The following is a 27,519-nucleotide window of genomic DNA, read 5'->3' as shown; positions in this document are numbered from 1 at the left end:
CGCAGTATTCTCAGGTCGGTGGCCCGCGGAACTCATAACCACATTTTACTGCCTCAGATTCAAGACTCCCCCCAACCTGGAGGGCCAGATTCCCGTATTTATATCCCCCAAGAACAGGGTGGCCCAATTATACGCCACGTGCTGGGTTCTGTTTCCGTCTCCTCCTAGGCCTCGCAGGGCTACGGTGGAGGTTATTGACCCGCCTCAACATGGGTTTGACGTTAAACATCAACCTCGACGCCTCGTTCGATAACTTGTAGATCCGGAAAGGAATACGGGAGAAAACAAGGAAGTTAATAGCACGAAAGCTTGTATAAGAAATGTGTGGACTCCCCGTTGCGTTCTCCTCTGGTGTTGCTCTAGTATGTAATGCAATTCTTTTGTTGCTAATGGGGTGGGACTAAGTCCCTTGGACTGCGGCCACTTCTGTCTTATTGTACCAGCCCCAGATGATAGGTGAGGGTGATTGTGGAGCAATTGGTGGAATAAAGATTGGCAGGAGAAACCGAAGTACTCGGAGAAAACTTTCCCCAGCGCCACATTGTCCACCACAAATCCCACTTGACCAGACCCGGGATCGAACCCGGGCCTCAGGGGTGGGAAGCCAGCGACTTAATGCCTTAAGCGCGGCCTTTATGACATTTATTTGCTTGACCACTAAGCAACTGAGATATATTTCATTCCGTTTTAAACTTGCCAAATCTCTAGCAGCTGTTGGCTGCACGATTTGGCTTTCAGCTGATGATTTCACTAACAGATATTAATTCGTAGTAACCCCATATACATTTGCAGCCGTACATTATTTTAATACAAATGACCAGAATGTTCAAAATAAAATAAACAATTGCTATCTCTAGCTAAAGTTTCGACAGGCAATTCTTCCGCTCATCCACTGTTATATATTGAAACGCGAGTTCGCTGAATGTCCGCTCTATGATATTAATAATGGGACATTTTTTCCGTCTTAGGTACACTGCCGCATGGTGGTCCAACTGGTAACTACTAACAGCTATGACATTAACATAACGACAAAATAAATGTCACAATAACGAAAGAATGGCAGGCAACCTTCGGGATTTTGTGTGTTAATTTATACAATGTTCTTATTAAATTGTTTATTTGTTTAAGTTTCTATTCTCTCCCCTACAAAAGTGTCGGCATTTGAAGGAACGTGATCTCCACAAATCCTTTATAGAAGTTGATGTTAAGTTTAACGATTCCTAAACTCGTAAAACTGTTGGAATAACATCTTCATCCTGGCTAAAATACTGCTCTAATATTCGGCGAAGAATACACGAGACCCGAAAGTTAAGTGCCAAACCGACAAATGAATGGTCATTTAAAAGTAAAAAGGCAAAAACTGGTATGTGTTGCTGTGACAGGCGATTCTCCTTTATAAGTATGTTTTTTATATCCTATTTTATTTTGCTATCTGTAAAAAGTTACAATAAGCAAAAGGTAGATTCATATGATATTGGCTTGTGGGTATTTAAAGGTCCTTCCAGGTTCGAGAATATATAGCGTCGTTTTACAGGATGATGATCAGTTGAAAAGGATTGGAAAGGAGGTGATCATGACTTGATCGAGGTGCTGTTCCGGTATTTGCAGGGGTGACATGAGGGTAGCCAAGAAATCTTGTCTTCCACCCGTGATCCAAAGCGATAACCTTCCGGATAGAAATCTAGAGCGACATCTAACCAGACTTAACAGTGTATGGTGAAATGAAGAGCTTATTCTGGGTTAGAAAATCTATGTACAAATCAGGGAAACTGGACTACAAGAGGTCGTGACGATAAGGTAACTTCGCTGCAGAGTCTTCTTCAGCAGCCATTTTATGGAAACCGGAAATTCATCACCGTATTCACAATTCGACCGTAGTTCCAACTAGTTCATAATTTACATTAAGTGAACATTATTGGTAAAATTAGGCAAAGTTGCAATTTGTACTAAAGTACATACTACATCAATACAAGACCAGGAAGGACCCCAAAGAAATATACTCGTATTGGTAGAGGAAAGGCATCCACACTACATCCAGACAAATAAGAAGAAATTCCATTATATAAGTTTAATTTTAGCAACTTAACATTTTAATAATTAATATTTAATCTTGTAGATGAACACGTTTATATATGTATATACATTGGTATTACATACTATTAAAACCAGTATTCTAATATGTAAACCTTGGCCAATGTAAGAATACTAGCAGATGAATATAACGTATTTACGCATGTATAGGCCGCAGCACAATTTTCAGACAGAAATTATAGAAAAAATAATTTTCTTGGAATATTATTTCAGGAGTAGAAATTATTCCGAAATTTGGCAACGTTAATTTTTTTTAAATGAAGTGTGATTTCGAATATTTCGAATATAAGCCGCACCCCAGTTTTCCTCTTGAAATTTTGACAAAAAAATGTGTGGCCTATACATGTGTAAATACGGTAGGTGAGTGTAGAAATGTCAAATACTTGACATGTCAACCCGACCTGAAAATAAAATAAAGCGCTTTAAAAAATACGTTTCAGATGCAGCACCCCCCTCCCCCAACCCCAGTAACTGCACGTTCAGGAACCTTGATTGATAACTAATTTCATGGAGCTATGCCGTTCTTAAGAAGCCGCCCTCTGTGTAGCTACTCAAGAACTTACCAGCATTTTATGGAACCAGCACGCTGGTTCCTCGCTCGCGGATTTTTCATTTTTCTTCTACCCTGAAATGGGGGCGATACGTTCCTCCGAAACTTCTGTTAACACAATATCTACACGGCACCACATCCCAGAAGACGGCATTCTTCATAGTCACCGGCGTGAAACCCTCAGATCTTACAGGGAAATATATGTTGATACCCACGGCAAAACTTCAATTTCCTGCCATCAATCACAGTGCGAGTCTCTGATGCTCACTTGAGATCTCGTCCAACCGTGCCATTAGCACTTGAAGTAGCTGCTGAATTACTGATTTCTATAATTATTAGAACTGTTATCTTTGTTTGTATCATTAACATTTCGCCGGTTTCTTTCCTTTTTCAGATATGCTTACGTCAATAAGAGCAGTCTTGATACGAAGCAAATGAACGCGAGAGGCGGAAAACAGAAGAGACTTTTACTATAGGCCATAAAAGTAAGGAAAATTACTTAATAGTTTTGTACTTGGTGTAAATATGTGTATGGTATGTTTACTGGAGGCCGGTCACGGTAGCCGAGCGGTCTAAGGCATGTACTGTATTCGCTCGCTCGGAAGCCGGGATCGTGGGTTCGAATCCCACTCAGGGCATGGATGTTTGTGTGTGTTTTTCTGTGTTTGTCTACAGGTAGAGGCCTTGCGACGAGCTGATCACTCGCCCAAGGAGTCCTACCGTATGTGTTAAGATGTAGAAAAACCGAAGTGAACGAAGTTCATGGAGGTAGGCCTAGGCCCACTGGGGCTGTAGTGCCAAGGGGGAAACAATATTTACTGGAGAAAAAGCTTCCAATTGAGATAATTTTAAGTGTAAGGTATTTTGAAAAAAAAAAGTATCATGATCGCATGTACGTAACTTTCGAAGAGACATCCGGAAATGATTAATGGGTTTCATTCTTGTGACATTTAACAGCGCCCTTTCTCTTACAGCTTACGGTGATGAATCAAGGCGACTGAGATCGGATTAGGCATTTAACACAAATGGGAGAAATGAGAAATGTATACGAAATTTTAGTTGGAAACCCTGAAGAAAAAAGAGACAATTTTAACCCCGAGGAGTAAATGGGCAAACAAGGCCGCGCCATAGCTCAAGCGGTTAGTCTCTGGCTTCCCACCGCGGCGGCCCGGGTTCGGTCAAGTGGAATTTGTGGTGGATAAAGTGGCGCTGGGGCAGTTTTTTTTTCCGAGTACTTCGGTTTCCCCTGCCAATCTTCATTCCACCAATTGCTCCACAATCACCCTCACCTATCATCTGGGGCTGGTACAATAGGCCAGAAGTGGCCGCAGTACAAGGGACTTAGTCCCACCCCACTAGCAATAAATAAAAAAAAAATACTGTTTAACAGCCCTATGGAAGAGCAACTTGTTGCTACCTCTCATTTCATTTCTGCAGTGCAAACTTTTACCATTCCTTTAAGCACACAGGACAGTTAATCCAGTTCAAACCCCTTTTTACTTTTTGTTAGACAAACCAAATTTTATGACGCAACTCTCTCCCTCTTAGTATTAACATCGCTTTTTATGTACTCTTCAAATGTTAATGGTTTCTCCTCTTTAATTTTTTTGTCTCATAATGAAGCTAAACTGCCTGTAGGTCATAACACTACATGCCATTTCCTTGAATATGCACGCTACGTGGATTTCGTTATGCGTGTTCAGTGCCGTCAGCATTGGTTAGGAAAAGTAGGCCAGTTATCTGTAGCCAGACAGAAAGTTAAGACAAGCAGAGCGACGTAACGAAGCTCAATCAGTTGGTCGAAACACCTCGAGTGCTCGTAGCTGGTAGCAGCCCAACATATTATGGTGGTCCCTCATAACCAGTCACGAAATTAGGCTTGCTTCAGGCTAGTCACCTTTTGCACACGCACATGCTAATACTTATAATTTGTAAGACTGTAATTGTTGCTCGACTTCTTGTCTTTTTTAAACGATTATAAAAGTACCTTGCCTAGAGCACTGTAAGGTTAAGAACGATTAGGTGTGAGATATTTTAATTTTGATACAGTATACTTCATAACAAAACANGCAGATTTCTTATATTTTTTCTTCTACCCTGAAGATGGAGGCGATACGTTCTTCCGAAACGTCGGTTAACACCACATATACACGGTGCCAAATCCCAGAAGACTGCTTTCTTCATAGTCACCGCCGTGAAAGCCTCAAATCTTACAAAACAATGAGTTCTTGGAAGAGCGAATCGCCTAATTTCCTTTGATAGCACATGGACTGCATATGTAAAACGACGTGTCTAACAATTATTCTATTGTTGCTTGTGTAACCGTTGTCACGATAATGTTTTTACCGAATCCCCTGTGGAGGCGGGGGCGAATACCTCCACCGAAGCTCTGCGAGTCGTAGGAGGCGAAGGAATGGGAAACCAGTGCCTGAAGGTATAATCGGGTCATCCTGTACCTGGGGGGATATAAATACGGGACCTCTCCAGACAGGCTCTGGGGCCCGCCCAGACTCCTATCCAATGAATATCGGGGACTCTTTCTCCAGGAGTAAAGCGACCGGGGCGTAAGGCTGACCAGTCACCTTCAACCAGTGCCGAGGTCAAGAAAATGTGTATCTATACATCCACTCCCCCATACGTCTTCATGGCGTAGTTCTTAATTAGTTAAGCATAGGGACAACTTTTTACTGCTAACCGTGGAATTTCCCCATGATCCTCTTGTTTCTTCTCTCGTCAGCAATTCGTTCTCAAACACCATCAATCTGCTTGCAGCATATTTTTTTCTTATAGCAGTTTTTCTCAACCGGTGGGACGGGTCCCGCTGGTGGAACTTCACGGCCGACCGAGTGCGACAAGAGATCTACAAAAGAAGAACTGAATTCAATAATTAATATTGGAACTGTGAAAACGCGCTCAGGGAAGAGGGGAGGCTTCGCTGTTGCTGCGATGTGGGTGCAGCTTTTCGACAAAATGGCCCCTGGACACAAGCAGACCTCATTGCGTTAGTTTAGGAACCGAGTATCAGCTCGTGCAAAAATCTGTGGGTAAAATTATAGAGTTTTTTTTATTCTGAACGTTTTTAGAAAGGAGACGGTTAAATAAAAATTGTGAACTGAATAATAGCGAGCATTTCCCGACTTCCATCTGCTCTTAACTTCTTTCATAATCTACAGTTGATTTATTATTATCATTCGTAAATTGTTTGAAATTCGCTACGTATTTAAAGGATATTATATTCTCTTTAATTGCTTCCATTGCAATGTGTGGTTACGACTGATTATGTTGTATATTTCTTATATGAATATATTACTGTCACATGTATTAGTGACTAAAAGCGCTGGTTTGGATCGGTGAGTCGATTTCTTGGATATTCACTAGGCGTAACTACAAATAATTTTAACAGTTTCATCATTACTGTAATTATAACACACAAATAAAATCTTATATATATGTTTATACAAGTCGTTGCTGGGTAACAGATCTAAACAATGGTTATTCCTCTGCAAAGTGTTCCCTATTCGCTTCCTGGCAACGGATTTTAACACAGGAACTATAATTGTCACACTCCAGATATCGCTGCACTACAGCACATGAAGTCTTCAAATCACATGCTAAGTCTTCACAGGCCAACTTCTAAGTCTTCTTCTACTACAAATTTCCATTAGCTCTCTCCTACCGAGAACTGACTGACTCGTAGCGCCGATTGTCTTCAAGATAACTCCTCTCTCGGACCCCACGGAAAACACCGTTGCCTAGCAACAGACGTCCTATTTTTCCGTGCGTTTGCTTGGCATAGATCACATAGAAAACACAGTTTCCCATATATTGTTGTCACGTTTAGAAGGGGGGTTACTGGCCGTCGCGTAGAAACTTCAGTTCTATTGTTGCTTGTATTCGTTGCCGTAAGAATGTTTACGGACATTCCTCTATTGTTATAGAAACGCCCCATGTGTCACTTCAGTAGAAACTGTGCAGAATGCGGTCTCTGATATTACATAACTCCACTTCAGACATCTATAGAATAGCATGTAATGACGTACCGAGATTGATCGAAATAATATTTGTGCAACTGGCGAAATTCGTGATTGATCTGTACGTGCTGAACTGTGCCGTTGAGCTTTGTTTTGCACATAGGCCTACATCTAAGGAGCATTCTAAAGTCATTAAGGTGATAAAATAAACGAGGATAAGGTGTGAAACACGCTTATCTAAATAAACGGTTAAGAATATTTACAAATTCTTAGTCGGAAAGACTGATATGAACAGATCATTTGGTAGATGTGAAGTCATTTTAAGAAGGATCTTAAACAAGAAGGGCGTGAAGAGATGTTGTAGACTCAACAGTCTCGGAATGGATTCCACAGAAGTTGAGTAATTTATTGACCAATTATCACATTCTCAACAAGGACTCTGCTACATGGAGCTGTTATAGGGCTATTATAATAGGTAAAACTATATCTGTAATAGGCCGTGAAGGCTCATAGGGTTTTGAGACGTCGAAGTTCCCATATCTTGTAAACAATCGCCTAAAAGTTTGTCAGCCTTACACGCCGGCCGCCCTTTAGCCCTCGAACTATAACAAATTTTATCTTATTGTCTGTCGGCGAGGATTAGCACCGTGATGCGTAGTCCCTGAAAACCCGATCGTAATGTAAATGGTGAAGAAAGTGCCTTCCTTTCATTGCTCTGGTCACAAGTGTTGTCCATTGGATCACATCCTAAGCACATTAATCCACTCTTCGCTTTCACTCCGCTTTTCCAAATCTGTTTATTACCATCGTCAAGTCTATGCTTAGGTCTTCCACGGGATAGATTCCATTGAAAGTATCCGATTAAAATGTCTGGACATTGTTCATAACACGCATGCTCAATGCATGTTCCCAACTTGTTTCAGTTCCCTCATTTATACATCGCGAAAGTTATACATTGTGTAGTGTCTGAGGTTCTCCCATCGGTGGTTGTATAGAGTCTTCCCTTCTGAGATATGTCGCTATGTAGTCCTCAGATCGTACGTAATATTCTTCTATTAGGTGTCTACTCTTCGCTTTCAACTACCGTATTCTAGCAATAAATAGCCGCACATTTTTTGCAAAAAATTCAAGAGGAAAACTGGGGTGCGGCTTATATTCGAAATATTCGAAATCACACTTCATTTAAAAAAAAATATATTCATAATTAGTAATACAGGGTGTTCTACTCCTGAAATAATATTCCAAGAAAATTATTTTTTCTATAATTTCTGTCTGAAAATTGTGCTGCGGCCTATACACGCACGCGGCCTATACATGCGTAAATACGGTAATTTCGCTGCTTTCATACCTATGGCCTAGCATATGTTTCTGCGCAGGCGCTCTACTTACGTTTGGTTCAGTAGTTCTCAAGTTTTCTCCTCCCATCATAACAAAACACTTGCAGTTGTGCCTTAAACCACTCTTTCTCCGCTTCTTTCCATGACGGTTGGACATCCCAGATGGAGCATAATCATGTTAATTTTTTGGTTGTCCAAATCTATTGATCGATCTGTTCCTTAACCTCCACAGATGGTGCAGTCAATGGCCTCCTCACCACGCACGTCCGCGTCCACCCGAAAATTTCCGCCCATTCGTAAACTTCTCTGTTTGGCCGAGCCATAGCTCAAGCGGTTAGTCGCTGGCTTCCCACCGCTGCGGCGGGTTTTCTCCGAGTACTTTGGATTCCCCTGTCAATCTTCATTCCACCAAATTCTCCATCATCATAATCACCCGGGGCAGGCTACAATAGGCCAATTAGTGCCCGCCGTGCCGAGTGGACCAAGCTGGACTCCACCCCACACCAAGCGAATTAAGAAAAAACTTCCCTATTGATCGTGTAGTTACTGCCATTTTCGTAGCTTTTACATCCTGCGATCAAAAGAATCGGCTCACATCGCTTTTCCTTACGGCTCATTCTGTCACTGTTAAATATGTCATAGTATTACGACTACTCAGAAAAAAACAAACAAACAAAATTCATTTTTCTTCGTGTTCTTTTACCCTGACGGCTTAGGATCTCTGGCCAGTTTCAATTGAAAATTAATTCTGGAACTATACAAAACTATAATTTTGCCTGTGGTTCTGTATGGGTGTGAAACTTGGTCTCTGACATTAAGGGAGGAACATAGACTGAGGGTGTTTAAGAACAGGGTGTTGAGGAGAATATTTGGACCAAAGAGAGAGGAAGTGACAGGAGGTTGGAGAAAACTCCATAATGAGGAGCTTCATAACTTGTACTATTCTCCAAGTATAATTAGAATGATCAAGTCAGGAGGATGAGGTGGGCAGGTCATGTAGCACGAATGGGGGGAGACGAGGAATGCGTATAGGATATTGGTGGGAAAGCCAGAAGGAAAGACACCACAGGGAAGACCAAGACGTAGGTGGGTGGACAATATTAGAATGGATCTTAGAGAGACAGGATGGGATGGTATGGATTGAATAAATCTGGCTCAGGATAGGGACCAGTGGAGGGCTCTTGTGAACTCGGTGATGAACCTTTGGGTTCCATAAAATGCTGGTTAATTCTTGAGTAGCTGCAGAATTGGCGGCTCCTCAAGAACGGCTCAGCTCCATGAGTAAGCAAGCAAGTAAGTAAGTAAGTACTATGGACCTTTAGACAGTTGATAGGAATCCTCGGACTGGTGATCAGCCTGTCGCAAGGATAATACTAACACTGAATAAACGCAGACATCCATGCATTACGTGGGATTCGAACCCACTGTTTGAGCGGGCGAAGTCACTTTTCCCTTAGGCCGCGCGGTTACTGTGATCGGCCAGATAATTTATTAAAGCTAGCAAATGAGGACAGGTTCAGATTGTCCATATAAGCTGTCCTTTCTCAGTCCTGTCGACAATATTTTTGCGGGAGGTACACTAGAATTTCATTTTCACTTCTAATTCCCTTCGTTTGTAAGACTGAAATGTTAGTTAAATGCAGCAAATTACGCAACGTTCTAAGAGAGAAAGATGTCATAGCTCAAGCGGTTAGTCGCTGGCTTCCCACCGCGGCGGCCCGGGCCTGGTCAAGTGGGATTTGTGGTGGACAAAGTGGCGATGGGGCAGGTTTTCTCCGAGTACTTCGGTTTCCCCTGCCAATCTTCATTCCACCAATTGTTCCACAATCACCCTCACCTATCATCTGCGGCTGGCACAATAGGCCAGAAATGGCCGCAGTACAAGGGAATCAGTCCCACCCCACTAGCAAGAAAAACCGCTGCATAAATTTGATGCTACTGCTTCTGAGCGGAACATATCCGACACCATTGAAGCCAGGGCTATGAATCAATCGATTTTTATGGAGCTGGTTACTGTAGCGGTAATGCTCTAAATTTGTATTCGGGAAATATATGGTTCGCTCTTCTGCCAGGATACTCAGTATTCTGACTGACTGTTTTTCTTGTTCTTTCTCGGCCTCCCCAGGTAAATTTCCAGGATAGTCCCTTGAGTTGGCCACGACTGTTGCGTCCATATCCTATTTGTTGTACGTGTCATCCAATCGTTGAACGTTGTACAGACTAGATATTGACATTGTCATAAAGTAAACCACGAAAAAATTCGGCTTATGCAGAAAAGATTCACGAATGACATGTAGTGAACAAACTGGTTTGTTTCATTCCTCGTATAATGAGGCTCACATTAATGACAGGAACTAAGTAGCTCAATCAGAAACGCAGGCTGCTGCCTTTTATTTTTTATATCAGTGAAAGTCAGCTGGCCTGCCATCTGTTAGCTGCAACTATTTGTGACATTTTACCAAAGAAATTATCAGGTAGTTCGAAATAGAGAAAGAGGTAATTAAAGACAAGAATGCTGTAATCTGCTGGCATGCACACATTTTCGAAACGTGTTATTTGCAATCATGCATGTTTCCCCGGCTCTGCAATCGTATTCTGGAGGGGCCGGGTTCGAATTTTTGCCAGAACACCTTATGTCCTGACTCAGGTTCTTCGTGGTTTATTTTTCTTTGTGTTGACTTCTCGACCAACCCCTTTACTTGCGTCTATGTTTTTTTTTATGATATTTATATTATCATGGAGAAGATCAGTTGGACCGATTATGTGAGAAATGAAGAAGTGTTAATTAGAGTCAGTGAGCAGAGGAATATCCTACACGAAATAAGAAAACGGAAGGCTAATTGGATTGGTCATGTTTTACGCAGAAACTGCCTTCTAAAAGAAGTTATTGAAGGAAAGATAGAGGGGCGGATAGAAGTGACAAGAAGACGAGGAAGAAGACGTAAGAAGATGCTGGATGACCTTGGGGCAGAAGAGGATACTGTCATTTGAAGGAGAAAGCTCTAGATCGCATTAAGTGGAGGAATTGTTTTGGAAGAGACTGTGGACCTGTCGTCTGACAGATTACTGATGATCATGATGATGATTATATTATCTTGAAAGAAATTTACGTAAATCTTCAGTTAGACCAGAAGTTGATGTGTCTCATTCAGTTTCGGCCCCATTAGATTTTCCTAGGCTTTCCTAATGGAATATTCTAAACCAATTTTTAAAAACAATTGCGATAAAGAGTGACAGATCAAATATAGCAACTTGTGTTTGGAACAGATCAAGAGACGTAGTCACCAACCGTAAGAAAGAAGCCCACTTCTTCTTTTCACAATTTCAACACTTCCCACAGCCCAGTGTACAGGTCTGAGAAGCCTTTCCCCAGCGCCTTCCAAGTGTTCCTCTTCCTCCGCGCTCTGTACGTGTATGAACTAACACTCTTTAGAAGCTGGTATGAACTAAGATATTCAAGACGTTAACTGACTTTTGTGGAGGTTCATTTTCGTTTTCACAAAAGCAATGATTGAGCCGTACTTGAGCGTTCGTTTATAGCTTTGTGACGTATTTGCCGAGATGACTTCATTCTGTACCACTGATATTCCCATGGCCACCGTCCTGCAACCAATGCCTTCCATGGTCTCCCATGAGCTCCGGTTTAGGCACCTTAACTCGGCGTTTGGTTCATCCCCGTGTGGAGGCGGGGTCGAATACCTCCACCGTGACCCTGCGAGTCGTAGGAGGCGACAAAAGGGAAGTCTCAAATCTGAGACAGTAAAATGTGGTCGCGAGTACCAAGGGACTCGGACCCGAAAAAGACTGTGCTGGCAAGGACCAGCAGCATATACAGAAGGCAGACCCGTCCTCTCGTTAGAGAGGGCGCCCCCACGAAAACAAGACCCTATCTGTCAAAGAGTAATAAATATCTGGTCATGAGCTCCAGATAGGGCTCGACACCAGGACTTACTGATTAACTGACAGTCCGTCGCAGTGTGACTTTGACTTTTGATATTCCCATACTGTCCTACTGTACGATTACTGCATTAGATATATTAATCAACCAACTAAGAAAAAATGTGCTAAGTGTGAGAATCTTCAACAAGAATTATTACGTGTAAAAACCGTGCATTCAAGTCACCCACTTTAATTATGCATCGTCGATCACGACGAGAGAACGTGGCAGGTATGAATTTCCGAATGCCAGTAACGTGCACTGTACATAGGTACAGTCCACTCAGATACTTAGCAATACATACAGGGAGACAGAAATATACAGGCCTATATGCATATTTAACGCACATACATACAAAATACGCGCATACATACATATTGTAACGTGCATAGCTAAGGAACGGCGCGATAAACACCTTCTCGCTTAAATTCACGTAACAATAGGACGAATGTTCATAGCTCGTTGCTTGGCAACTGTCAAGGCGCAATGGACTGGCGAAGATAGTTATCAGGTGACTTTTTTCCTGTGTGGTCTACGCTGTGCAACAATAGAACTGTGTTTTCTGTGCGTTGTCCGTGCCGAGAGGATATAAGAATTGACTTTACTTGAGTACCGAAGTTCCAAGGGAACAGCAGTGTGGCCAGAAGAAGAATTAGAAGACTTAATGTGCGATGTTACATGTACTACAGTTACAGTAATCTTGAGAGTGTAAGAACTACTTGTATTTACGACTAGTGAAGACACAATAAACCGATTCACCAATCCATAACCGCGTCTTAGTTACTGAAAAGCGTGACAATATGTATATATATATACACAGGTTACACATGTCCACATACGACAGAAGCATATTTACATACGTACGCGCGTAGGTCCACGAACTGCATCGAAAAGAATCCTTTTTGGCAATCTGATAGTCGCTCAGTTGGTCAAAATATTTCCTTCCTCTTATACGACCTGGTGGGTGATTTCTTTTTTGGTCAAAAGAGACCCGATAATCAGCCTGGTGAACTAAGTCCGTGCCCTCACATCCGCCTACATAAACCTCGGCCTCGTAAATGTTCTCTGTCCCTCCGGTCTACTCACCTTCAGCTAGTGCCGAGGTCAAGAATGTTGGAACTATACCTCCACTCCTACATATGTCTCTGTGGAGTGGTCTTAATTAATTACACATGTGTACAACTTTACCGTACCCTTCCGGTGTTTCGGTTAAATATCCCCATGCATGCTGCGTGTTCATTCCATCCCGCCCTCATTGATGTGCTTCTGCAACAATAAGATTAACGGTATTCCCGTTGTCTTATAACCTTCGCTGTAGAGCATCGTGGTCTGTTATGAATATGGGGGCAAAAGTTATTCAACTTGAAGAGAAGAATCTGAACGGCTGTCTTCCCAAACAGCACGAGGTCACAGAATCAGACGCCAGCCAAGCGTGATTAGAGGCTGAGTTTGTCGACCGCAAGCCTCTCTCTCTCTCTCTCTGTCCCTTTCATTCATTCATTCATTCATTCATTCAGTCATTTTCTTACCCACTTCTTGGGCCGCGCCATAGCTCAAGCGGTTAGTCGCTGGCTTCACACCGCGGCGGCCTGCGCTCGATCCCGGGTCTGGTCAAGTGGGATTTGTGATGGACAAAGCGACGCTGGGGCAGGTTTTCTCCGAGTACTTCGGTTTCCCCTGCCAATCTTCATTCCACCAATTGCTACACAATCACCCTCACATATCATCTGGGGCTGGTACAATAGGCCAGAAGTGGCCGCAGTACAAGGGACTTAGTCCCACCCCACTAGCAATAAAAAAATACCCACTTTCTTACTCTCAGACACTCTCTATCACCCTCCCTCGCTTATTTCTTCTCTTCAGGAACACTGGATTTATTTCTGTCTCTTCTTTTCGCAATTGCGCTCCGCGGATTGAAGTCAAACGTGGACCTCAATGCCCTGAATCTAGTCTTCCGACTTTCTCGTAAACTCTTGTTGAAATCCCATAAGTAGGCAGTGCGAACTGCACTCATCTAACTTCGAACTCCTGTCTCTCATGGGGTGAGACTGAGTCCACTTGTCACTACGGCCACTGTTTGGCCTATTGTAACAGCCGCGGATGATAGATAATGATGATAATGATTGTGGAGCAATGGGTGGGATGAAAATTGGCAGGAGAAACTGAAGTACTTGGAGAACACTTGCCTCAGTACCTCTTTATCCACCACAAATTTCACATGACCTGCCCCGAATTGGAACCCGGGCCGCCGCGGTGGGAAGCCGGCGACTAACCGCCTGAGCTACCGATATTTACAACACGAACCGCAAAAACAAAATTAGACATGAAATGAGCGCAGTCCTTGAAGTATGAATTCACCTGATATGGAGCAGAGGTCTTCTTGAAAAACCAATAATCGCTAAGCTAATCAGTAATCTTCTCAAGGAACCCCAATATTAATTACCTTGTTCACATTATCCCTCTAATGATTCCAATCCTGAGCCTGATGATCCCAGACCACATCCCCGTAAACTGCTTTCTACTAATTGGTAATACCCTTTCCAAACACCTAACTGATCTCTTCCCTTCAGATTTTGTAAAAACCTACCAACGTCTCGGAGGAACACATCGCCTGCAGCAGATCTGTTTGCTGCCTGCACCATCCGGGTTTCTTCTTGGCTCCTCTTCGACCCTGAACATGGAGGCGATGTGCGCGTCTCTGTAACTTCCATAGTCACCGACATGGGGCTAGAATCCCACTACACTCGCACTGTCAGATATTAGCAACACTCAGAGAGCAGCAGAGGAGTGCTTGTTGGGTCTGAGACTCTCGCAGTCGCAACTGTGAAATATCTCCGGCCAGATCCACAGCACGCTCTCCTCAAGCTGCCAACTCTGCTTGACCTACTCCTCGAGCCTGAAGATGGACACAGTATGTGCTTCCGAAACGTTGGTAAACTGCCAAATTATAGGCTACCAAATCCCTGAAGATACTTCTTTTCGAAAGAAGGATTTAAAGATTAAGATTTTCGGTCGGACTACACGGTATTTTATAGGAATTATCTTTTATAAGGAGAAGCCAATCACTAATTCAGTCATATATTTGTTCATTTTTCCATTTAGCTTTTTTCTTTCTTTCTTTCTTTCCATTTTTTCCCTTTTCCCCCCCGTTATTTCCTTTCTTGCTCCTGTCTTTGTATTTTGTTTTCTTTTAATCATTTCTCTCTTTCTTATTCTTTCTCCGTTCTTGTTTCTCTTTATTCTAACATAGGACTGCCTGTTCAGTTTGTGTTTACTGTATGTTAGACAGAACGTTCACGCAATATCCGGCAAAGAATCTGTGACAATTTACGTCATTCAGAAACGTGTGACGCAACGAAATGCTATTATACATATTTTTTAGCGATGAAAATTTTGTATGGCCTTATTTATTTCCGGCGTCCTTGTACGTTATAATACATTTTTCGTTATTAATTCCTATCAGAATTCATGCATTTTCCTGATAGCAGGTTAAATATTATTAATTTAGCACATTTAATAGAAAAATTGCAATAATTCCTGGGATATTCCTGGTTTATTTCATATTGATGCTCTGGAAATTAAATCCTAAATCTATAAACAAATTTGTATAAACTGTAGTTCTGAATTAATTTATAAACCTTCCCTGGCCCCTCACAAAGCAAACTAATGCCTACGTTTGTCAGCAACAGAATTTACCTCAACTACGACATCTATACTATCAAAATCAAATCACATATGTTCCCACATACTTTGCTAGATTAAAAAACAAATCATCTAGGACATCACTCCTAATTCTCGTATATTCATGCTGCCATCTGGGAAAAACTAGACGAACTTTGTAACGGATATGTGGGATTAATGTATGTTTCATTATTTTTGTGACAAACTGATTGCCAGTTCCGCGTTTCAGAACTAGGTGGCGAAATTACGACAACTAACCAGTATGTCCGAAATTGGCTACGTACTTCATTTCTCTGAGGTACTCCTTGTAATTCGAGAAGTCGATCGTGTTGGTTGTAACGTCTTGTACTAGTTGTTCCATACACTTTCACAGATGTTTGGGAGCAGCGTCAGTGGTGTCCTGTCGATCTACACAGCGTTACATTTCAGAATATTGTACTCTTCTTATTCATTGTTGTGAGAATCTCGAATACAACACGTAAAATCTGTTGTCCCTTAAGGTAAGAGCATTTAGAGTTAAACAATCTGGTAAATTTTTGTTATATATTACGCCTGGATCCTTAAGCCTGATAAGCAGACAGGACGATAACAATGTCTGAGCCCCTAATTCCACCTGAGCTCCATTTATATTTGTTGTTGCTGATCGGTAAAAAGTAAAAAGAATGTAAAGGATGTATCCTTATAACAGGCCGTGGAAGCCCATAGGGTTGTGAGATGTTTTCTAGACAATCGGCTCACAGATGGCGGCAAGGTTGTCATCAGTACGCGTCGGAAGCCCTTTACCCCCAAGAACATTCCAAGAATATTCCTGGTACTCATTTCTGATAGAGGCTGAGTCGACCCCAGGGCCATAGTGCGGACGGAAAGATTAGATCAACTGAAAAAAAATCCAATGACCTCATCGGGACTTGAACCCGCGTCTTTCCGGCTTGTAGCATAGTGCCTCAAGCAACTACGCTTTGAATAAATTTCAGACTTATTTCTTTATGGTTATTATTGTTATTACTCAGATAATGTCTAATATACAGGTTTTTGACTAATTAGTGCATTCAATTTCCATCTTAAGAAGCTGATAGTCGCCCAGCTACTCAAGTTCTTCCCCGCCTCCATTTTTGGAATCCGTATATACATTTCCGTGCTCGCAGAAGACTGTCACCGGACACTACCCTGTATAGTTTGAATTCAGTGTACAACCTCACCCCTATTTACGTAAGATCTGCAGTCTAAGGCATGAACCGTCTTCGCTCGCTTGGACGCTGGGTTCGAATCCCACTTAAGGCATTGGTGTTCGGTGTGCATATGCGTTTATTTTGTGTTTGTATTGTCCTGTGTTTAGGTAGCGGCCTTGCGACGGGCTGATCACTCGCCCAAGAAGTCCTACCGTCTGTGAAAAATGATTAGGGAGCTGAATAAGAGGACTGGGACCTGAATGGGCTGGAAGAGCCATTGTAAGAAATTGCTCTAGATATATAAAGTATTACTTTCGTAGGCCCATGTCCACCACCTGATCTCTTCTCTTTAGGTTTACAAGTCAAATGCATATTCTCTCCAAATTCAGAGTCTCGTCACGGTCAGCCGGTCACGGTAGCCAAGCGGTCTAAGGCATGTACTGTCTTCGCTCGCTTGGAAACCGGGATTGTGGGTTCGTCTGTTTCCTGTGAGGTACGAACTGAATTCTTATATATTGTTCTTATACACTGCCGATCACGGTAGCCGAGCGGTCTAGGGCATGTACTGTCTTCGCTCGCTTGGAAACCGGGATCGTGGGTTCCAATCCCACTTAGGGCATAGATGTTTAGTTTGTGTGTGTGCGTTTTTCTGTGTTTGTGTACAGGTAGAGGCCTTGCGACGAGCTGATCACCCGCCCAAGGAGTCCTACCGAATGTGTAAGATCTAGAAAAACCGAAGTGAAAGGAGGAGTTCATGGAGGTAGGCCTAGGCCCACTGGGGCTGTAGTGCCAAGGAAAAAAAAATATCATCATCAGCATCATAAATCCGGTTAATGACAATGATAAGAAAGAAACTGCGATGCCAGCACACCCAAAGACTCTGTTTGAAGAACTCACATGTTGCCTCTCGGTTCAGAGGCCTCTCGTCAGGGGCAACGGCTTCACCATGAAATGTGAAGGGCAGTGGGCATTAAAGTCACGTCGAAGCAGCTCCTATTGATATTGGAATGCTATCTACTTAACGAGTCGCAAGTCTCATTGCTTACGAAGACACCAGTTTTTATGCACAGAAGCGTGAAGGAGACAAGCTTTTACTCCCAACCAAATCTCCAAGATCTTTGTATCGCAATAAAAACTGTGACGACGTCTTTGAACTTTTTCATGCTGATTCTTGTCTAAAGAAACTTTAAGTTTCTTATTCGTATATTTTTAATGGTAACGTATAATTAATGTTACTTAAAAATTTCTCATTAACGCGAGATTATAATTAATTTTAAACTGAAGTAGTACATACCTAAGCTCTATATATGTATATATCGTGCGTTGCATGGAAAATTTAGTTAACTGGAATGGCAAGTCATGAAGTTCACGGATATTACAAAGTACGAAACTATAAATCGTTCGTCAGAGCGAAACTAAGCAACTAGCTTAACACACCAAATTAAATAACTCCATAGGTCAGTCCCAGCTACGGATGCAGAGATCCCGGGTTCGATTCCCGGCACTACCAGATTTTCTGAGAAGTAGTGGGTCTGGAACGGAGTCCACTCAGCCTCATGAGGATAATTGAATAGCTATTTGAAGGAAATAAATGTTCCAGTATAGCAAACCAAGATTAACGGCCGTAGGGATTCGTTGCTCTGCCCAAGCAACACCCTCTATCCGCTATAGCTGGCACTAACTTCGCCGAGAAGCGGGGTCGCTCGGTCGGACTACAGGTCACGGAATTACTCCATACCATTTAAGTAAATGGTTCTTCCTTAAGGCTGACTCTCTAGAGGATTTGTCTTAGTATATTTTAGGATATTCCCCACTGCGGGAGACCAAGAAGTTTTTTTTATAGGCGACTGTTAAAAAGACTAATAATAACTCAATAAAAGTTGCACATTTATATAGTTTGCGTATGTCTGTTACTTAGCTTACTTCATTTCAGGTCTGTATATTATATGTCGCTAATATTACATAAAAACAGATGATAACAGATTTGGAATGTTCATATAATTTCGTGTCAAGCTAGGTCTTCTTTTATTAGCATTCTTGATAAAATTGTTCTGAATAAGTATTCATTTCTCTGTAGGGAAACGAACGATAACCATCACTCGGAAATGGGTTTCTCCGTACATATTGGAATCAGGTGAGCGGCTACAACAATACCGTTTGTTCGTGGCAGGATGAGGCGCGAAGTACTGGAGGGTAATTGGTGTGTTATTGTTCTGAGTACGCATGCCCGAACTGGAAATTAAAGTAATGATAACAGGATTGCTGTTATGAGGAACTAGAGCATGTATCTAACAATTTCATACGTACCACGTGAAAATTTCTTCGTTGCGAAAGTAGGGACAGGAGATATACCTAAGAGCTTACTTGGAGATAGTAAAAACAGCTGTATTAGGGAGAATAATTTTGCCGCTTCAAAGAATTTATCGACAGAATTATGCTACTCGCACATCGCCACATATACAGTTAGTTAGGTGAAGCCTTTCACGGTAGCTGAGCGGTGTAGGACATATACTGTGGTCGCTCCTTCGGAAGCCGGGATCGTGTGTTCGAATTCCACACAAGGCATGTGAATATTTGGTGTGTGTACGCGTTTATTCTGTGTTTGTGTTGTCCTGTGTTTAGGTAGAGGCCTTGTGACGGCTGATCCCCGTCCAAGGAGTCCTACCGCCTGTAAAAAAATGATCAATGAAACTGAGAAATCAGCCCAATGCTTCAAAGTGGGAGCAAGAGAAAAGAAATTTAAGCGGGGCATTAAACACGTGAGGGAAATAATAATTGCACAGAAAACAGGACACACAGAACTATTCGTAAAATACACAGAGAAAAGACCACTTGTGAGACTTATACATGAATGGGAGGATAATATTGAAATGGATATTGCAGAAAAAGGGTGCCGTATATAGGCTGGATTCAGTTGGCTCAAGTTAAGTTCCAGCAGCGAACTCTTGTCAGCATGATAATCAATATTTTGGTTTCGTAAAAGGTGTGAAATTTCTTGAGCAGCTGAGCGAATGTCACCTCGTATAGGATATTTAAAATTCAAAGTGAATTGTAAGATTTTTAACGGAAGTTGCACACGAGGCGGTGAATATGAAGTGAAAATAATTGACACGCTACGGGATTCTGCAGTACAACATTGTGTAGAAGAATTCTGCTCCCTGCGGTTAAGGTCTGTCACTTCCATTTGAATGTTTCTTGGTTTTGTACATATTGAAACGAAAAGTTCTGGAAAGAACGAATCGTCTATTTTCCTTTCATACAATACGGACCGCGTAGTAAACGATGCCTGCAACAATTCTTCGCTACCGAGCAATTGCCTAGCAATGATAGGAGAATACACAGACAGGTCCACAGACTCTTCTTTGATAAGGTACGGACCGCATAGGAAACGATGAATCCTACAATTCTCCGCTTCGAGTAGTCATTGGTGCGGGAACTTGCGTACCTATCCGTTGCCTAGCAACGATAATGGAGATACATATATAGATACACAGACTGATGGGAGGGAATTATGAAGCACGCCAGTGAAATTGGTTCAGGTGCCATGGTATATATGTATATACGTATATCAAGATTCATAAAGATTGGTTGAGGTATTCAAAAGCTGATTGGGGTGGGAGGATGAACAGGCACGCAGATACGCAGATGAACAAACGGGATGGTGGTCACATAAGCCTACTTTTATTTGTTTTTTTTCCCAAAATAAGAAAAATGGGCTAAATATATGAACAGGAATTGTGGCCCTGTGAAATGTGATGTATATAGTGCGGTAAGCTTCCAACAGTATATGTAATATTCTTAATAAATGAACACTAAGGTTAACAAGTAGTTACTATAGGATTCTGACGATGGTGTATAACACACAGAGATATTGGGTTTTCGGACTTTATCCATCGTCCTGGTTTTTAAGATAACAAATAAAAACACGACGTTTCGGAAACTGGATCTGTTTCCGTCCTCAGGTGAAGGAAAACACCTATTCAGGCGTTCTAATTTTCTAAAAGAAGGGTAAATACTGGGTCCATACCGGTTATACAAGTAGTTACTAATAGGTGTTTTCCTTCACCTGAGGACGGAAACAGATCAAGTTTCCGAAACGTCGTGTTTTTATTTGTTATCTTAAAAACCAGGACGATGGATAAAGTCCGAAAACCCAATATATCAGTGGACTAAGGTTAACGCTGTTTGAGAAATATTAGATACACTTTTTCCAATTGTGTGCAGTTTGTTATACGTATTGTACACTTCTTGCAAATATACGAGATTTGTTGAGTGGACGGAACTGAATTCCTTCGATAGGCTTGACCGAAACCGGCCTTCAGGTTACAAGTTTGAGAAGTTATTCAAAATAACTGTTGTCAAGGCCTCCATGCATTGCATTTCAATACTCCTGCTCGATATTGCGGGTTGCTTTGTTGGCTGATGTAAGACAGGGCCACACCCAAACAACGACCCCAATTCCTCGTTGCCCAGGTGTTCGTACGTTTGCAGAAAATCTGATGACTTAATTGAGTGTTCTTGGTTTGTTGCTATCGAAACCTTTGCATGTCTTTAAGAGAGACTTACTAGCCTCTGACTGCAATTGAAACTACCCATAAAGAGAGAGTTAGGATTTTCTGTGTCATCCAAATGCAACTTCTTTCACTATCTTTCTTCTTATTCCTTTACTGGACACTACATATTCAGGCCTAACTGATTATCATATTATTTTATAATTCGTACAATGATTCTGAAATGGCCAGGTACCGGATATTTCCAGTTTGAAATCTATGCTTAGGACATGGGAGTTTATTTATTAGCAAGAAGTTCTGGGAAACTCCTTACGACTCCTTCTTTCAATGCTTGGGGGTACGTGGTAGTATAGTTGGTTGGGGCACTTTGCTACAAGGTCACAGTTTCGATTCCCGATAAAGTCATTGATTTTTTTTTTCAATTTACCTACTCCTTCCAGCCCCACTGTGGTCCTAGGTTCTACTCAACCTGAAAGAAAAATGAGTACGAGGAATATTCCTGGGGGTAAAGGGCGGCCGGCGCGTAAGGTTGACAACCTCACCGAAATTTGTGAGTCGAGTGTCTAGAAAATGTGAGAGCCTCGACATTTCACAACTCTAATGGCCTCCACGATCTGTCACAGGATTAGCTTTACCTTTACTTTCAAAGCTTTTGTTTGTATGGTGAAGGAACCAAGAAGTTTAAGTTACTTATTACATAATATAATGATTAATTTATGTACACATGTATAATTCCGGTTTTCAGAGATTGAGATTACTTTAAAATTTATGTGACATAACCTCAAAATTACACAAGAATTACCAACCAAACGGTAGAAGAAATTTTAGAAGGCTCAGAAGAAGATCGGAGGATATTCTTTGCGACGAAACAGGCTAATAAAAGCCTACTAATATAATAATGGAAGGCCGCGCCATAGCTCAAGCGGTTAGTCGCTGGCTTCCCATCGCTGCTGCCCGGGTTCGATCACGGGTCTGGTCAAGTGGGATTTATGGTGGACAAAGTGGCGCTGGGACAGGTTTTCTCGGAGTACTTCGGTTCCCCTGCCAATCTTCATTCCATCAATTGCTCCACAATCACCCTCACCTATCATCTCGGGCTGGTACAATAGGCCAGAAGTGGCCGCAGTACAAGGGACTTAGTCCCACCCCACTAGCAACAAAGGCTGCGGTGATGATGAAACATTTCTTACAGACATTTTATTTATGCTGGTGAGTTGCTGCATATATAATTTCACAAGCCTGGTAGAAATGGTTCCTTCAATGCCGCAATCAAATCTGAAGCTAAATGAAGACTGAGTCTCCCCTCTGTCCTACTGATATTAACGTTTCTCTTTTTTCTTTTAATTGCTAGTGGGGTGGGACTAAGTCCCTTGTACTGCGGCCACTTCTGGCCTGTTGTACCAGCCCGAGATGATAGGTGAGGGTGATTGTGGAGCAATTGGTGGAATGAAGAGTGGCAGAGGAAACCGAAGTACTCGGAGAAAACCTGCCACAGCGTCACTTTGTCCACCACAAATCCCACTTGACCAAACCCGGGATCGAACCCAGGCCGCCGCGGTGGGAAGCCAGCGACTAACCGCTTGAGCTATGGCGCGGGCCCTGATATTAACTTAATAAGATTTAAAGTTTTCACGGCGGTGACTATTAAGATTGCCATCTTATGGGATGTGGCGTCGTATGGATCTTGTATAAAACGACGTTTCGGATGAAGGTATCGCCTCCATCTTCAGGGTAGAAAAATCCGCGAGCGAGGAACCAGCGTGAACAGGTGGATGCAGCCACAGTCCCGGAGTTGAGCTCTCAACAATAGAATGACATTCATTTCTAGGTAACGGCACAGTAACGACCTTCGAACGGAGACAGATTTTTGTTAAACACCCTATTGCTAAGTAACGGGTCAAAAAACATGCATTATAAGACAACAGAAGAAAAGTGTTTTCCGTGGGGTCCGTGTTGAGTAATTATAAGAGAGTCGAATTTCGAAGCTGGAGCTGTAGGAGGACAGAAGAATGAAAGATGTACAGAAGGGTACAAGGAGTACAAGGTGTACAGCGAAGAACGAAAACGAGAATAGAGCGTGTCCTAGTAATTTGTGAAATTGGCAGATTAGCGGTATCGCTATAATTGATTGTGCCTAAGAGATATTGTAAAAGAAGTTGTTAATAGATTCAATCTTCCAATCCACAACTCGTTATTATTAGTCACGGAACCCGGAAACACGTGACAGTATATTCGTAGCAGTAGGTGACCCGCTATTATTCGTTACTCTGCTTTAAAATAACTGAGGGGGGAAATTGAGGAGCCCCGCTTCGCATTAATTGACAGTTTGCATATTCGTGCATTGCCTAAAGAGGCTAATGGAGCGTGGAGAAGTGTGAGACGCGACTCAATAATTTCTACACTGCTCAAGGATAAATAAGCGACCGCCTCTGTGGTCTAGTGGTCAGAATTCCTGGCTACAGATATAGAGGTATAGGGTTCGATTCCCGGCGCTACCAGATTTTCTGAGAAGTAGTGGGTCTGGACCGGGGTCCACTGAGCCTCGTGAGGACAATTGAGGAGCTATTTTAAGGAAATAGCGGCTTCGGTCTAGAAAACCGAAATTAACGGACGTGGGGATTCGTTGCGCTGACCAAGCGACACCCTCTATCAGCTAAAGTTGGCACTAACTTCGCCGACAAGCGGCGGTCGGTCTGTATAGTTCGCTTGCTGACTACATTCCACGGAGCTCAAGGAAAATTAAATAGTGGTGTAGAAATATTTGTTTCTGTAAAGTACGCAGCAGAGCCGCTGATTGGTGTACACACGGCGATCATGAGTGTGAAGAGTCATGCATCCCATGCAGTGTGGGAGATCAGGGTTAGGTTCTCAACACCAATAGAAATCCCTTCTACTTCATTACTTCTCGCTAAATATACTATACATAACTGTAATTAACTGTTTCCGGTCCTATCACTGCAATCAGATCATGGGACATTACGGAACTTTTGCTTATTGCTAGGCACGTTCGGTTTTGCTTATTGCTTCAATGTTTCTTCTTAGCGTAAAGTTTGCTTTTCCGTTAGAATTACGAAGAACGCGTATTCATTCTTGCGGGTATGAGACGATTCTTAAACTGTGTTCGCCTTCCTAAGGGCTCCTTACGTCCGACAACGTGGAACCATATTCCAGATTAGAAGTCACAAACATTGAGTTCGTAGGTTCTTATCCCTCTTGGTTTAATCTGTATGCAGAATATTTTGTGCGTTGTTTTATACAGTTCTGGGGCGGACCGATACCCCCGCTGCTGAACATGCAACTATAAAATAATAGATGACATGAAAACCTATCCTACGTTGAATAAATATATGAGAGAAGTGAGTGAGATAGAGACATAAGCGTGAGAAACTTCAGTCCAGTAGTAAAGTTAAAGGTAAAAGTAGATGTGCCCCTTTGCATAATTCACCATGCATAAACACCATGCCTTGTAGGCCTATGGGGGAGTGGAGGTATATCTTCAGTAGTCTTTACCTCGGCACTAAATGGAGGTAAATGTTCAGCTTCACGCCCCGTCTGCTTTACCCCAGGGGAAGTCGCATCTCGTACCCATTAGACAGGAGGCTGAGTGGGTTCCAGAGTCTGTCTAGATTCTGTGGAGTAGAGAGAAATCTCATGTCTTTCTGCCTGGAATCGAAACCCGGCTGTTCTGCTTGTAGCCCTTCTCTGTACCTTATCAAATGGACTGAGACAGCAATGAGACGTTAGCAGCTCGAATCTCGTGGTTCTTCTCATTCTCTCCAGACTAATACCGGGAGAGTAGAGTAACTTGTTCTAGTTCTGGAGATCATCCATCCATCCTGACTGAAGATTATAGTGATTTTCTTCAGTTCTTACAAGTATTTTTATTGCTAGTGGGGTGGGACTAAGTTCCTTGTACTGCAGCCACTTCTGGCCTATTGTACCAGCCCCAGATGATAGGTGAGGGTGATTGTGGAGCAATTGATGGAATGAAGATTGGCAGGGGAAACCGAAGTACTCGGAGAAAACCTGCTCCAGCACCACTTTGTCCACCACAAATCCCACTTGACCAGACCTGAACGCCGCGATGGGAAGCTAGCGACTAACCGCTTGAGCTATGGCACGGCCTTCCTACAAGTAAATGACAGAATAGTACGTCAAATTGTCCCACGACCACTTTACTACACTTCGTTTTCAACAACTTATTGTTCACTTGTCGCCCTATCTTTCGACACTATATAATCTGAAATATTGAAAATGTCGTTAACGAGAGTAAAAATAATGCAGAAAATAAATAAATAAGGAGAAAGTTGAGAGAATGATAGTGAGAGGTGGAGCTGTCTACCAAAAGCTGCGCAGAGTGCAACCAACTCCGTGTTGGTGTTGGAGCGAAGTCGTGACGTGAGATTGGAAGCGAAAGATAAAACAAAATAACGAGTTCGCAGTGGCGTTAGGCGCGGAGCTGTAAAACTCAATCGGAGCAGGAAATTAAGGCTCACCTTCAAAGAATACGTTGACTTCTAGGCATTCTTTGCACTGAGCATAAAATGAACCCATAATGGGCAAGTAATTTGTCGCTGTCTGTGTTTTGTCTTGAAAAGTACCCGACGAATTTCGATGTAAATTTCATACACCGAAAGTTTCGGGGAATCTCATATTGAAAATTATTGATATAAATAAACGCATATTCTACATAAATTTCAAGTTGAACTTCCATAAGATTTCTTTCAGATAGCCAATCGTACAGAAGTTACTCTATTTCAAAAATACAGATCTTTTGAATATGTACAGGTCGTATTCCAGAACTGGTCTCTATCTATCTATCTATCTATGAACCTTGTGGGCCTAGACCGCCTTTTCAGTTTCTTAATCTATACACAGTCTATAGGACTCCTTGGACGGGGGATCAGCCCGTCATAAGGCCCCTACTTACATACAGAACAACAGAAAGACAAAATAAATGCACACAGACATCCATCCCTCGAGCGGGATTCCAACCCACAATCCAAGTGTTCGAGCGAATGAAGACGGTTCATGTGGCCTCTGTGATCGGCTCATAGGCGCCCTACAATCAGTATATCAGTGCGTGGACTCGACCAGATCCACGGCACATTTTGATGTGAACGGTAAGATCTATAAACACTGACAGTAAAACTTTTTTACTCCACTATAAAATATCAAATGTAATGAAATAAATAAGAAGTGGAAGTTCGTGACGATGGTGTATTAATACAGTGAATGAAGTTTTGGACATCATTAATCCAATTTACCTTTTGAAACAACGTTTTTGTTCGGACTCCAATTTTATGGACTCTTATTGGAATATTATGAATGGCCATATGCGCAAGATTTCATGCATGTGGCGTTTTATAACGTTTGCCCTCATAGAACATTCATTTTATGGCCCTAAACATTTAAAGGACTGTGCATTGGGGAATGAGAAGTACATCAAAAACATAACCCGAATCTTTAAAAAAACTCCGTAGTTTTAATCCGCAAGCAAACTATACCGACCGACATACCGAGCGACCGCCGCTTGCCGGCGAAGCTAGTGCCAAATTTTGAGGTTAGAGAGTGTCGCGTGGTCAGTGTAACGAATCCCCACGGCCGTGAATTTCGGTTTTCTAGACCGGAGCCCCTATTTTCTTGAAATAGTTCCTCAGTTATCCTCACAAGGATGAGTAAACTCCGTTCCAGACCCAATACTCAGAAAATTTGGTAGTGCCGGGAGTCGAAAACGGACCTCTGGATCTGTAGGCAGGAACTCTGACCACTAGACCACAGAGGCGGTCAATCCGAAACCCTCGAGTGAATAAAAGACTTGGAAGAGGTTGCCGTAAAAGACAGGATGATATTAAAATATACTGGAAGTAGTTTGATTTGTTTCATTCTGGTCCGTCACGGTTATAATATCATGAACAGTTCCGTTCAGTGTGACTGGTGAAGATTTCTTTTTTCTGCTTGGTTTACGAATTCCAAGAGAGTCTTAACAAACCAACTATAAATATTTTAATGTACTGGAACAGCCGGTGTAGTTGTAAAGACTTTAGATTTTATACCCAATTGTATATTGTTTTATATATATAAATTTTAACTTTCAGAACATATACTGTGATATTAACTTCCAACTGTATTGATGTAAAGGTGTCCCTCTGATGATGGTCTCTGAAGACCGAAACGTGCAAGGACATAAATAATTTAAATAAAAAGAAATCTTCACCAGTCACACTGGACGGAACTGTTTAACTTTTCATGATACTGGATGTAGGATATGA

At 42.2% G+C, this 27,519-nt stretch overlaps 1 protein-coding gene across 5 annotated transcripts in view; it reads left to right on the top strand.

Annotated features, from left to right (window-relative positions):
- The window catches only part of LOC111864922 (protein dimmed), a 183,031-nt gene that overhangs the window by 128,723 nt on the left and 26,789 nt on the right, over window positions 1–27,519 (top strand). For all 5 annotated transcript variants that reach the window (XM_033751623.1, XM_023852542.2, XM_023852544.2 and 2 more), the window contains one exon: window positions 3,036–3,126. The gene's annotated coding sequence lies outside the window, so the exon portion shown is untranslated. The remainder of the gene's footprint in view (window positions 1–3,035; window positions 3,127–27,519) is intronic.

The sequence above is a fragment of the Cryptotermes secundus genome, unplaced genomic scaffold (genome assembly GCF_002891405.2).
Source record: "Cryptotermes secundus unplaced genomic scaffold, Csec_1.0 scaffold62, whole genome shotgun sequence".
Classification (NCBI taxonomy): Eukaryota; Metazoa; Arthropoda; class Insecta; order Blattodea; family Kalotermitidae; genus Cryptotermes; species Cryptotermes secundus.
This window is presented reverse-complemented; position numbering and strand designations above follow the sequence as displayed.